Consider the following 12,113-nt stretch of genomic DNA (forward strand, 5'->3'; position numbering starts at 1 on the left):
TGTAACATAATAACACAAAACTGAAAGGCTGAAGATCTTGATACAGAATGCTGAAGGAAAGTGGCTTCAAGATCAAGTAATACAGCAGGATGTACTTTAAAGCAGCTATAATCAAATATTTTATGTTAATAATGCATCACATGATTACTTGCAAATGAAAGGTGGAGTTTGTGGTGTTGAACCCACAGATGATAATCACCCGACTCTTAACATCACTTCTACAGAGCATTTTAGCATCTTTCAGCTCATTGTTTTGGTTTACCAGCCCACAACTTTACTGCTTCAGTTCACTCAACCCGCTCTCATAGTGTCATTTTTGGTTAAGCAGGCAGCTGTTTCTAGCAAAAAAAAAAGAAAAAAGAAAAGCTCTTAACACCAACTGTACACTACCTGTCCAACACCAAATAGCAGACACAGACAGACACAGTTAGCGTTTGTGAGAAGGGTTAGAAAACCCCACTGTGGATCTTTAGCTGGATTACAGATCTGCACTCTGAATAACACACCTGAACCTGCTGATGAAACATGGTCTTTAATCATAAGGTATAACTACTAATGTTGTGCACATGTCTGTAAAAAAAAGTCATTAGAGATCAAATCCAATGGCTGTCAGGAAACTATACCCACCGGAAGCCCCCAGGCAGCTGGCATCAGTGCAGTGATGTGAAGGCCAACTCCTACCTGACACATTTAATCAAGTGAGAGGGTCTACATTTAGACAGGCTTGGTCCAGGGGGAATGTGCAGAGGGTCCTTACAGCGAAATGAAGAGAAAGGGAGAAAAAGACCATCTTCTCTGATTGATTCTTTCAGTCCTTGATTTATCCACTGCCATTTAAACATACGTGACTAGGAAGAGGGATTTCGTTTCGTTTTAAATGAAACAATGCTATCCTAAAATGTTAGAAAGAGAATTCATGGGGCGCCCCGCTGGCTCAAGTGGTAGAGCGCGTACCACTTAGGCTCAGTCCTCACCGCAGCTGCAATGGGTTCGAGTCCGACCCCACTTGTTGCATGTCATCCCCTCTCTCTCTCCCCAACCTTCTTGCCACTCTCTCACTGACACTATCCGAATAAAGCAAAAACTGCCCAAAAAAAAAAAACATTAAAAAGAGCATTAATTTTGTATTTTTGAAAGTGATGTGGAAAATGAATCTGGCAAACAACAGCAAAAAAGAAAAAAAATATATAATTTGAATTTTTCTCTATGGGTAACCTGGAAGTCAAGCCATCAACATAGATTTGTTTTAATGTCTTAATATCTGTGAACATTAAACACTATTCTGTTAAATCATATTCAGATTTGGTTTGATAAGGCATGTGCTAATATCTTTTAGTCAAGAGGAAAACTATATGTGACATACGATCTATACTCAGACATGTGCCATGAATGCCGGATTGTATAGCTTGACGCTGGACGAGTTGGTTTCCAGGTTTCTGGCACTGATTGGTGCAGACAGTGGCCAAACTGCCACCCATTTCCATGACAGAGCGTTTGCGATTTTTACAGCTTTCTGAGTGTTTTTTAAAGAAATACATGAAAATAGAGGTAAATGCTCTGCTGTTGCAAGTTGGTTTTAATGAATTAGCAGTAGACTATTTCAAGGACTTGCATCACTGCCGACATAAAATATGATATTCTGTTTTTGTGTAATTTGATTTGAACATCAAGGACTTTGATTTGGGACTGACTTTATTTCTAGGAAGTTGCCTAATAAAGCAATATCAGTTAAATGCACAATCTAATGAAACTGGTAAGTGTATGCTTTATCAAGCACATACTCTGGCTGCTGCACTTAGGCTACCTTTTATTGATAAAATACCATCATGCTGTAGAAAATAATGTATATTGCAGGTCTGGGAGTTACTCACAAAAGCAAGTTCTAATTACTTCACAGTAATTAAATCAGTCAAAAACTATTGGCTACTGTGAAAGTGCCATTGTGCCATCTACTGCTGAAAGTCAATACATCCTGGACCTGAGAGCAGATGCTCATACACACAAGGAGGAATATCCATTTACCGTGCATAGGAAAAGCAACAACACATGCACAACAGGTAGGGAACCATTAATATGAGGTGGTGCTGCTTGACAAGAGAGGAGCCACCGAGGCTGATCACCTCCTTTATCCTCTGAAAGCATTAAAGAACAGCATTGTTCTTTCTAGTAACACTGTAAAATAGATTTAGAGTTCATAATGGGATTTTCTGGCATCAGATGCCTGAACATAAACAAAAAATTGTTCTGGCACAATTGAAGCTGATCCCAGAGATGACAATGATAAGAGTGCACTGGTAATTAATGTAGTTGCATTGTACTTGTGCTCGAAGAGCTCGTGCTTGTGCTCTGGGGGAGCTGCTACAATTGCAATTGCTGAATTATAACAATTTGATGCCAAGACACTATGATACTATGGAACTGGTTAGACACACCATCTAGGACCATCAGGTGGGTGATACCCTCCGCTGCTAAATCCTGCAATTCTCATTCACCAGTTACTCGCATCACTCTGGTGGCTTCGTTGCAGGAGGAGCATCTGCTGGAGTCTGGCGTTATATTACTTTTACTTGAGGGAGGTTTGGCTTAGGGTTGCACATGGTGTGTGTCAGATTTTTCCTCTCTGCTCTGTGAGGCAGTGGCGGAGTTGGTCACTGGTTGGATGACTCCCCAGCATGTTGTTTATTGGGGTTATGTGGCAGTAGGGTGTTGTTTAAGGCGTCATGTGTGACTGGGGAGCGATTCGTGACTCGGATGAGCTGATTGCACAGCTTTAAGTACATGAATTAACAGCTGAGTAAACAGAGCGTACACATAGCATCTATAATGTGAGCCTGGGTCCACACACACACACACACACACACACACACACACACACACACACACACACACACACACACACACACACACACACACACACACAACCAAGCACAACACAGGCCAGGGAGTGAAATGTTGGCATTTAAGCTCCCCGTGTTGTTTTTTAGTTGTTTCATTATAACGCTGTGATTGTGAGCTTGTCCTTCACCATCCTCAGTAAAGACAGACTCATAACAACACATTTTATCTGAAGGGCTTTCAAACAACATAGATGTGAAAAATCAGATTTTATGCACATAAATTATTACATTTTATCACACCCCATCAGTACCAGCTATAGTATATAGAAATATATAGATTTAGCCAGTGTGTGTGTGTGTGTGTGTGTGTGTGTGTGTTTGTTTGTGTGAGTGTTTTTCAGTAAATTATATGAGAAATATTATATTCTCTTACCTCCAGGGAGAAGCTTCATAAATTAAAGTTAGCGTAGCGTCTTTTTCACCCTTATCAGGTCATGTTCATTATTCAAACAAACAGACGTTGGCACAGTTTTCTCACAAGTATCAGTTGTAAAAGTTGCATCGAGAAAAAATAGAACAAATTGTATTGTATTCCACACATGCCGCACAAGCAGTATTTGTGGAATACCGTATGTCAGCATGAAGTTTCAAAATGATTGATTTGTCTCTATTATTTCTCATCTATTAACTTCAGTCAGATGACAAATGAGTATATAACACAACAGGCATATAATGTATGTAAAAATATTTCCCATGCTATGTCTCAACCTCTATTCCACATTATCCCCCGGAAAAGTTAATCTCTAATTCCTCACACAGGATCATGCGCACTGACAGTGTGTGTTTTTGTTGTAATGAGGCATTAAGAACATTCATCAGAGACGGGGTCTTTTGTCACTCAAGTGGCTGCATGATGCTTGAACTCATTTAGCTGAACATATGGAAAGTGCTATCAAGGTCTCCTCAGCGGTTTTCAGCAGAGACACATCTCATCCACCAATCCAGCACAAATGGCATTGGCAGGCAAAAAGAATCAAGTCCAAAGAATATGTATGAAAGTGTTTGCTTTGCTATAAACATGATTCAAAGATAGATCCCTGCCAACGGTTGGCTAAATTGCTTTTTGAATTTATAGTTTTAAAGTTGGACAAAGTAGTTTCAGCTGTGCAACGAAACACAGTTCAATAAGTTTAAGATAAGGATTTTTTTTAAAAGGCTGTCCACTCCTGTCATTGCAATATCTTGTTGAGAAGAGAGTCCTATTTTTCCATAAACAAGTCTGTTATTAACTATTATTTTGCACTAGCAGAAGTCATCACGCTGGATGCGTGATTCACTCGGCCACATCACTGGCTTTCATTTATTGCTTTGAATTCGTGTGAAAGTTTGCAGTGTCACAATGAAAACAACCTAGATGATTGCACCCTTTAGTCTGACCTCAGCAAGTTTTTGGTTTGGTTTGTTTATATATATTTGTCTATCACTTTGCAATAAATCTCAAAGAGAGTATTCAAATGATTGTCACAATACACTTTCCTTGTAATGAATGTTTTGTTGATTTCCAGATACAGATATCAGTGGAAGTGATTATTTGGTCAAGTGTCAAGACAATTTTAAATGATTAATGAATTGAATTAATTGATATTTTTCATGAACTAAACTACTACACTTGGAAAAAAAGGCATTTGCACATACTATCATACTATCATGTCATTTTGTTGCAGATCTGAGTGCAGATATAGACTATAAAGTCTAAAAGTCCATGCAAGCAGCTCTACTGACACAGTCCTCCTAAGAAAAACAAATGTTGTTGTTTCAGAAAATGTCCAGACACATTTTTTTTATAGAAGTAATGAAGCCCTCTATTGGCTTTAGTAATTATGGCTCTTGTCTGTTTGTCCACAGTTCATTGCACCATACTGTAGCATGCCAGCTAACATGATTATTAGTGGTAATAAGCATACCCTTTAAGACGTTAGTATAGTAGCTTGTATGCTTCTATACTACATTAGCATTTATCTCAGAGCACAAATAAGGTTCACAGGAATTCAGTAACTCGTGAGATTAGCAGAAATTTTCACCTGGTTTAAATATCACCAAATCACTTGTAAATTTGCTTTCTTCACTTCAGAGTTGGATTGGATTGATACCACTCTCATATCTGAACAGTATACATGCCATCAGCTGGTTATAGCTTAGCATAAAGACTGGAAACATGGGGGAAATGCTAGCCTTGTTCTGTACCTGGCCAAGAAATAGTCTGGCACAAAACCGCCTGTAAATCCACACGGTGGCATTTTTACAGTGCTGTTTTTATGTGATTAAACAAACAAGATTAATCGTTAAAAAGTGTGAATAAATGGGTTTAACCTCAAATTAGTATGTTGGGTTTTTTGATGTAGGATTCACTACGGCCACAGACAGAATTCTTATGATTGTATTCAGTAATAGTCCTGCTATAAATCTACGGATTCATTCCTTGGAAAAGGAGATGATGAGCAAACCATTAAATTCCATTGTCCCAGTACATGGAGGATGAATACCCCTTTATGGCACCACATCTTATTTGTTATTCTTTTATTGGGTGCACACAAACCAAATGCACTGAAGACTTGAATAAAGGGGAAATTGGATGTGATCAAACCTTCATTGAACATTTCTATTCAAAAGAATCAAGAACACCGGAATTAGTTTATTACAGAGTTGAACTGTCTGATCAAACAACAAAAGAGACGACATGAACATAAGAATAAAATGAACCCAAGAACAAGTACCCATCTCCACCCCTCCCATCCTACTTCCTGCTAATTTTCTTATCAGACATTTTATGTTCTGCTTCAGATTTTTTTCTTTCTCTCAGAACTTACAACACCTGACCACATGTTTTGTGGTTTCTATGGGGAAAACAGAACGGCCCATGGGATCACTTAAAATGGTGTATGAGCACAAGGTGTATTGTGTGCCCACAGCAGGCGAAGCAATGACCTCACCTTCCCTTAAAGAAAACATCTTTGGAGTGAAATAACTGTGATGCTCTGGGGCTCAGAAGAAATCTTCATCCCCAGAAGAGGCAGACCTGCTTTAGGAAGAGGAGTGGTGGAGGGGCCGGCGGGCTGATGAGTCACTTTGAGGCAGATCTGAGAATACTGTTATGGCTGCAGGGGCTGGAGAATTGTCAACCATGTGGTCTTAAACCTGAAGAGCTGCAGAAAGGAGTCTCCCCCTCACTTCCTCGCTGATATTAAATGACAGCAAATGAATCACTTTTTTTTTTTATTATCGTTCACATTTATTCAGGGCACAAGTTATTTAATTATTGCAGTCATGCTTTAACACCTAGCGTGATGAAGAGTTGGAAGCTCGGAAATGAACATAAGAAACACAAAGAATGGGGCCATTGACACTATGCAGGGAATAATAGTCTCTAGACTCACAGATAATGAAGTAAAGATTCTGTCTTAAGTTCAAAATGCCATACAGCAGAAAATGAAAGTTTCCGTAGGGTCTTATCTTTCTATGTATTAGAAATTACTTTTTTTATCTTAAGAAGACTGTAGAAAGCCATGAACTAAATGCAGTGCATAAGGTCTCCTCTAAGCAGAGCCAAAGATTACCTTACTCTATTATACAGTAATTTGAAAGTGAGGTAAAGGTTAATGATGAAAGGAGTGCCGCTGTCTGTGGTCAAAGGTGCCATACAGGCGGACTGGGGATTACTGGCAAATGTTTTACAGACATGAGTCAACACTTAGGAAGCTCTTCCGGTGATGGATTCATCAAATACTGTATTGATTGTCATTTGTCAGTTATAGAACTGAAATCTAAGATGTAAATTCCTGATTTTCCATCTTACTAGGTTAGTATTTGAATTATTCGAGCATGCTAGTTCGTATACTTCCTGTATATAGTCAGCGATAAAGAAAACAAAGTGCTATACTGTGTGTTTGTGTAATTGAGATTTTAAACAAATGATGACCTTGCAGTCGATCAACTCATGAAACAAACATGCATGTAAATTGCTATTGGACTGATTGGCTGAGGATATACAATCACAAGGCTTTTTTCCCTCCAACCTCGTCTATAACCTGGTACTGCTGTAACGGTGCAAATTTACCTCAGTGGGATTAATAAAATTCATCTTATCTTATCAGGTGCCTCTTCTCACCTGATTTTTAAAACAGCCCCAGTTTGAGGTAAAGTCTTCTGAGATGCTCTATGTTGTCATTGGGTCCAGTTCAAGAAATAACCCTAGTACATAAGCTTGGCCCTAACACCAACTGGTTTTCAGGGTTTTTTTCTTTCTTGTTTATATATGTAAGTGTAATATAAATTTCTAACAGATCAAATATTCATATGTATGGTGTGTTTCTATAGTAACAATATTAAATAAAATGAAAGCCACAATTTATAATACAAATGAGCCGACCTCAGGACACCACTCAAATCAACAAATCAAAGAGGCTGAGGTTGTTATGGCAACATGCTACTGCAACAAACATAGCAGAGGCATCCACCAACTGTATTTTGGAGTGAGATACAAACCAAACTGAAAATACTACAAAGCAGCCCATCAATATTCAACCTAATGCAACACAATGAAAAGTTTCTCTGTGCTGAGAAATACGCCCGAGAAGTGAAACCTGCTGATCATTACACTCCTCGATTCAACCCACAACAACCCAAATGAATGGGAAAAAGGTCTGTATTTCGCTGTGTGTGTATCTGAGGCAGGGAGCAGGGCGTGTTAATATAGTGATGCCAACATGCCCTTTTAATGTTACACAAGCGCCAAGTGCTGAGCTCTACAAAATGCCAACAATGGAGCCAGTGTGTCCTGCACTAAATCTTGTTCACTACGCCTGGTTTGTTTTGTATTGAGACCTGGCTAAAACGCACACGGCATATAAATATCCCCATTCACTTAGAATTTGTTGCTTGTATTTTTAACATTGAGACTTTAACATTCCAGCCAAGTGGACAGGTTTCTCCTGTAATACTTTTCTTGCATTGTTCAAGCCTCCACAGAGGTCTGTAGACTCCACTGTTTTCTACTATAACTAGTAGATTAATAATCCAGCAAACAGACATCAAAGAGGTCGCCGGGGCCTGGATTTCGCCATTTGTAAAATTTTCATGCCTGCAAAGAAACAAGTTGAGGACGGAGTGGCATTTTTTTTTTAATGATTTACAACCCTACTTTGATCACAAGTTAACAACTAAACCATCTTCATGACAACTCCACAAACTCCACTGACTAATGAAGAGCTCAAAATGCGGATGGAAGTGTATCTTGTGATAATAATGTTTTTCAAACTGCTTTTCCAAGGTCAGTTTACAAAATGTTGCACAGAGAACACTGATAGAGTATCAAGGTTTCTTGTTGTGAGTCTTTCTCTTCTCTGGTTGTGCTTGAAGCAGGTTTAATTATTGTTCTTATTTATCTACTGGGAACAAAGTCACCAACGAACTTGGCTATGTAACCACGCAGAAACATGACTAACTTTTGCTTCATAACCTTGACTCTCAGTCCAAATAGTGCAACAATAATATGTTTATTCTGAATTTATCGGCAAGTCTTGTTTAATGCTTCTTAGTTTTCATATCTTATGTTTGAACCCTTAAACGTACACCTCATCAGTGCTGTGCATCACATATTATTCCATACTTACACAACTTTATACCACTTAGGAATAACTATATGACATTAGAAAATCTTAGCTTGTGGCAATGCAAGCATAAAAGGTGAATAAATTCCCCCAGTGGACAGGGACATTATTATGTGCAGGCATGTGTTCAAGATATAGCTTGCTTCAGCAAACGCCTCATACTCAGTGGCAAATTAAATTAAAATGACCAATAGGGATTAAAGAATAATGTTAGCCAAGTCAAACAATTTTTGTTGCTGGCACTAATGAGAACGAGGCATGTGTCAGGTTTTGATTAACATGCCATTTGCATTCGGGGACACAGATCACAAAGATGGTGATGATAAAGGGGTTAAAACAAGCAATGTGGTGTATTTTGGCAGTTCCTCATTAAATACAAGTAAAACCTACTTAGATTGTATGGTTCTCTGATTATTAATGTTTCTTGTTCTCATGTCTCTCTCTTGACAAACTGAGCTCAATCTCAAAGAGACTACCCGATTAAATAAAGATTATATAACCATACTGAACAGCGATCATCCAATCATAATGCAGGCAAAAATAGTAATTATTTAGTTCTTCGTCAATACTTTCATGGCCTGTTGTATTATTTTTGCCCTACACGGATAATGTGTGATAAATTGTTAAAATGTTAATGCAGATTGGCTCTGAGTCGCTCTCCCCTGGTTTTTAAATAAATCTCTTATCTTGTAAGTGGATTGCAGCTGATTGCCATTGACTTTTTTAAGGGTTATACTCTTAAAATGAAAGTACTATTCATAAGTCATTGCTCAGGACGTATATGTGCAATCACACCTAATGGCATCTTATCTTCAGTCCTCATTTGTTCTCATAATAGAACAAACTGGGGGCTGTGTATTAAGCCATATTTTGGAGAAACTACTAATGTTTGCAGCATATTCAGCATATGAGTGGACAGCAGAGAACTGGGTTCTGATGCACAAATAGTTTGAGATGTTATGGTTATTTTTAAAATCTTGTTACAGTTGGAGTGAATGGATGAATTCAAGCTGACCAAGGTTTCTGCACCCTAACTACTGGGACACATTTAGCATGAAATATAGCTTGAAATATCGCTTCCATGTAGTGAAATTTGCTACTTACCAAGATGACTGTACTCTGAATCCATCTAAGTCTTTTGTGACTTGGAGATTAGGATAACAGCACCAGTGTTATTATGTGTAACTACAGTTCGATTTTGTACAGGCATACCTGAAGAAAAAGACTCTTTTGCTTTACACAGACTCCTGAACACAGAAGTGATTCAAAGTTAATGCCTCCCTTCTGTTAGATTATACAATAATAAAATCCTTATATGATGATTATATGTTTTTTCCCCCCAGATAATTTGGCACCATGTCAAACACAATGAAGGTTATTAACAACAAAGAAACCCATTTACCAAATTGCTTGCAATGCAAATGTGTGATCTTTCTGTACATAGAATGAGTCATGTCCACCTGCAAGAAGCTACTAACAACCACTATGTGCCAATCCCACCACCACAGCTATAAACTGAAACACACCCACAAACTGGCATCTGTGAGGGATCAAGTCCATGATAGCAGCTCCACTGAGAAACATGTCTAAATAAAAATGACAACATTTATAGATCGAAGCTGAAACTATATATAGACCAAAAGCAAAAAATGTCAGGGCAAAGGTAAAACTGCGATCAGATGAAAATTACAAAATGACAGAGCAGTCTTTTCTGGCAGGCAGTGTAGGTGTGCACCAGGTAGCCAGTAATGTGCAGCTGTCAGCACCGCTGAGCCATATCAGGGTTTTAACAAAACCACCACTGAGCTCTCAATGAAGCTAAGCCAACTACGACAGAGAATAGCCAATCCTGTCTGTCTTTCTCTTTCTTTCTCCAACTCACACACACACACACACACACACACACACACACACACACATACACACATATACATACACACACACATATACATACACACACACACATACACACACACACACACACACACACACACACACACACATATACATACACACACAAACACGTTCAGCTACAAAACTATAAATTTTGCAAGGGATGGGGGTGTGGGGTGGGGGGAGGGTCAAATTAACCAATCTTGAATCTATTCACAGCTGTCCAACAACATGAAAAGAACTGAGCCAGTTAGAAAAATTGGTCTTCCCTCTCCTGCGTCCCAGTTGTTTTGACTGTCCAAAGCAGCATACCTCTCATTAAATGAGAACAAAGCCTCCGCGCACAGTTACAGTTTGAGATGGACTGTGTGTTTGATTCATACAATTAATACAATATCAGCAACATGAATAAGATGAATGGCTTTCATTTCCGTTTTCAAAGCGCCCTGTGCATAGACGACAGTGTTATTTGGACATGATGTTGCATTATTGTGATGAATCTTGAGGCCTCCACTGAGTTCTCGTCAGTCACGTCAGCCTGATGTGCATTTGGTTTCGGGAGCTGGCTTTATGGGTACTGAAAAAAAAATGTCACAGAGGACACAGGAACAAAACAAACACACACTGAGAAGGAGCCAGACTATTTTTAATGACTGATGTAGGACTTTAAGAAAACGCCACCAAGTTGAGCTGTCATGTTCCATATAAATATCATAATGAACTTTAAAACTTTTTTACTTCCAACTGACTGTAGGATAACCTCACATATTGCATGATTATTCTAATGTAGTGCTTGTCTAATTTTTGACACTAGTATATTAAATTAAGTATACATTAAAAATTACATTGAAAAGTGTCCTCAATAATAAAGAGATTGTCAGGATTTTAATCATGTGCGATGGTCCTCCCGTACTGAGCAGCTCCGCTGGTTTGTCTGCCTGCTGGACAGTTTATGAGGATGTTTCATTATATGGTGTTCATCACAACCTGACAGACAGGTAAACACACAATAAGTAAACAATTCATCAGTGAATGAATAGATTAACCAGTTGATAAATATGTAATATTTGATTAAATGTATGACTACCTCCAATGAATTTGAATAGTACTGTAAGAAAAAAAGGAGTGCCCACATTCTCGGACTGAAATATTTCTGCAAAAACAACCACTAATGGTCATTAGAGTGGAAAGTAATGAGGCCTGTAAATCTCCCATTTATCTGTCTTGCCATTCCCCTGCCTTGCCAAAACATTAACAGAACCTGGTGAGAATGAGCTATTAGCTTTGCCAAAGTACAAGTTTTGGTATTGCCAACTCCTGTCATGTGGACTGAGGTTTTGCAGTAATTACTGCTGCCATGAAAAAAAATCTCCAGTAAAATCCACTTTTATTGAAAATCTAAATGATATGAGTCAGAATACATCGTTTTCTGTCCAAGGTAGCAGACTCTGTATGTTCCCCACTTTGTCTGGTTTGTGGGAAATGTGTTTTCCAGCGAGCAGTGCCAACAGGAACTACACTCTAAGTGCATGTATTTGTTGGTGTAAAATGCTGGAAAGCACAACTTAAAAAGCATAGATCATCACCAACTTTTATCACATTAAAAACAAAAACTGTGTCCATCCATACACATATTACAAGTGATATTATTTTTGTTTTCAGATACTACTACAGGTACTTAAAACATGTTAATTTGCTCAGTAACATATAATAGATG

Source organism: Seriola aureovittata, chromosome 2 (genome assembly GCF_021018895.1).
Source record: "Seriola aureovittata isolate HTS-2021-v1 ecotype China chromosome 2, ASM2101889v1, whole genome shotgun sequence".
In the NCBI taxonomy this organism is placed as follows: Eukaryota; Metazoa; Chordata; class Actinopteri; order Carangiformes; family Carangidae; genus Seriola; species Seriola aureovittata.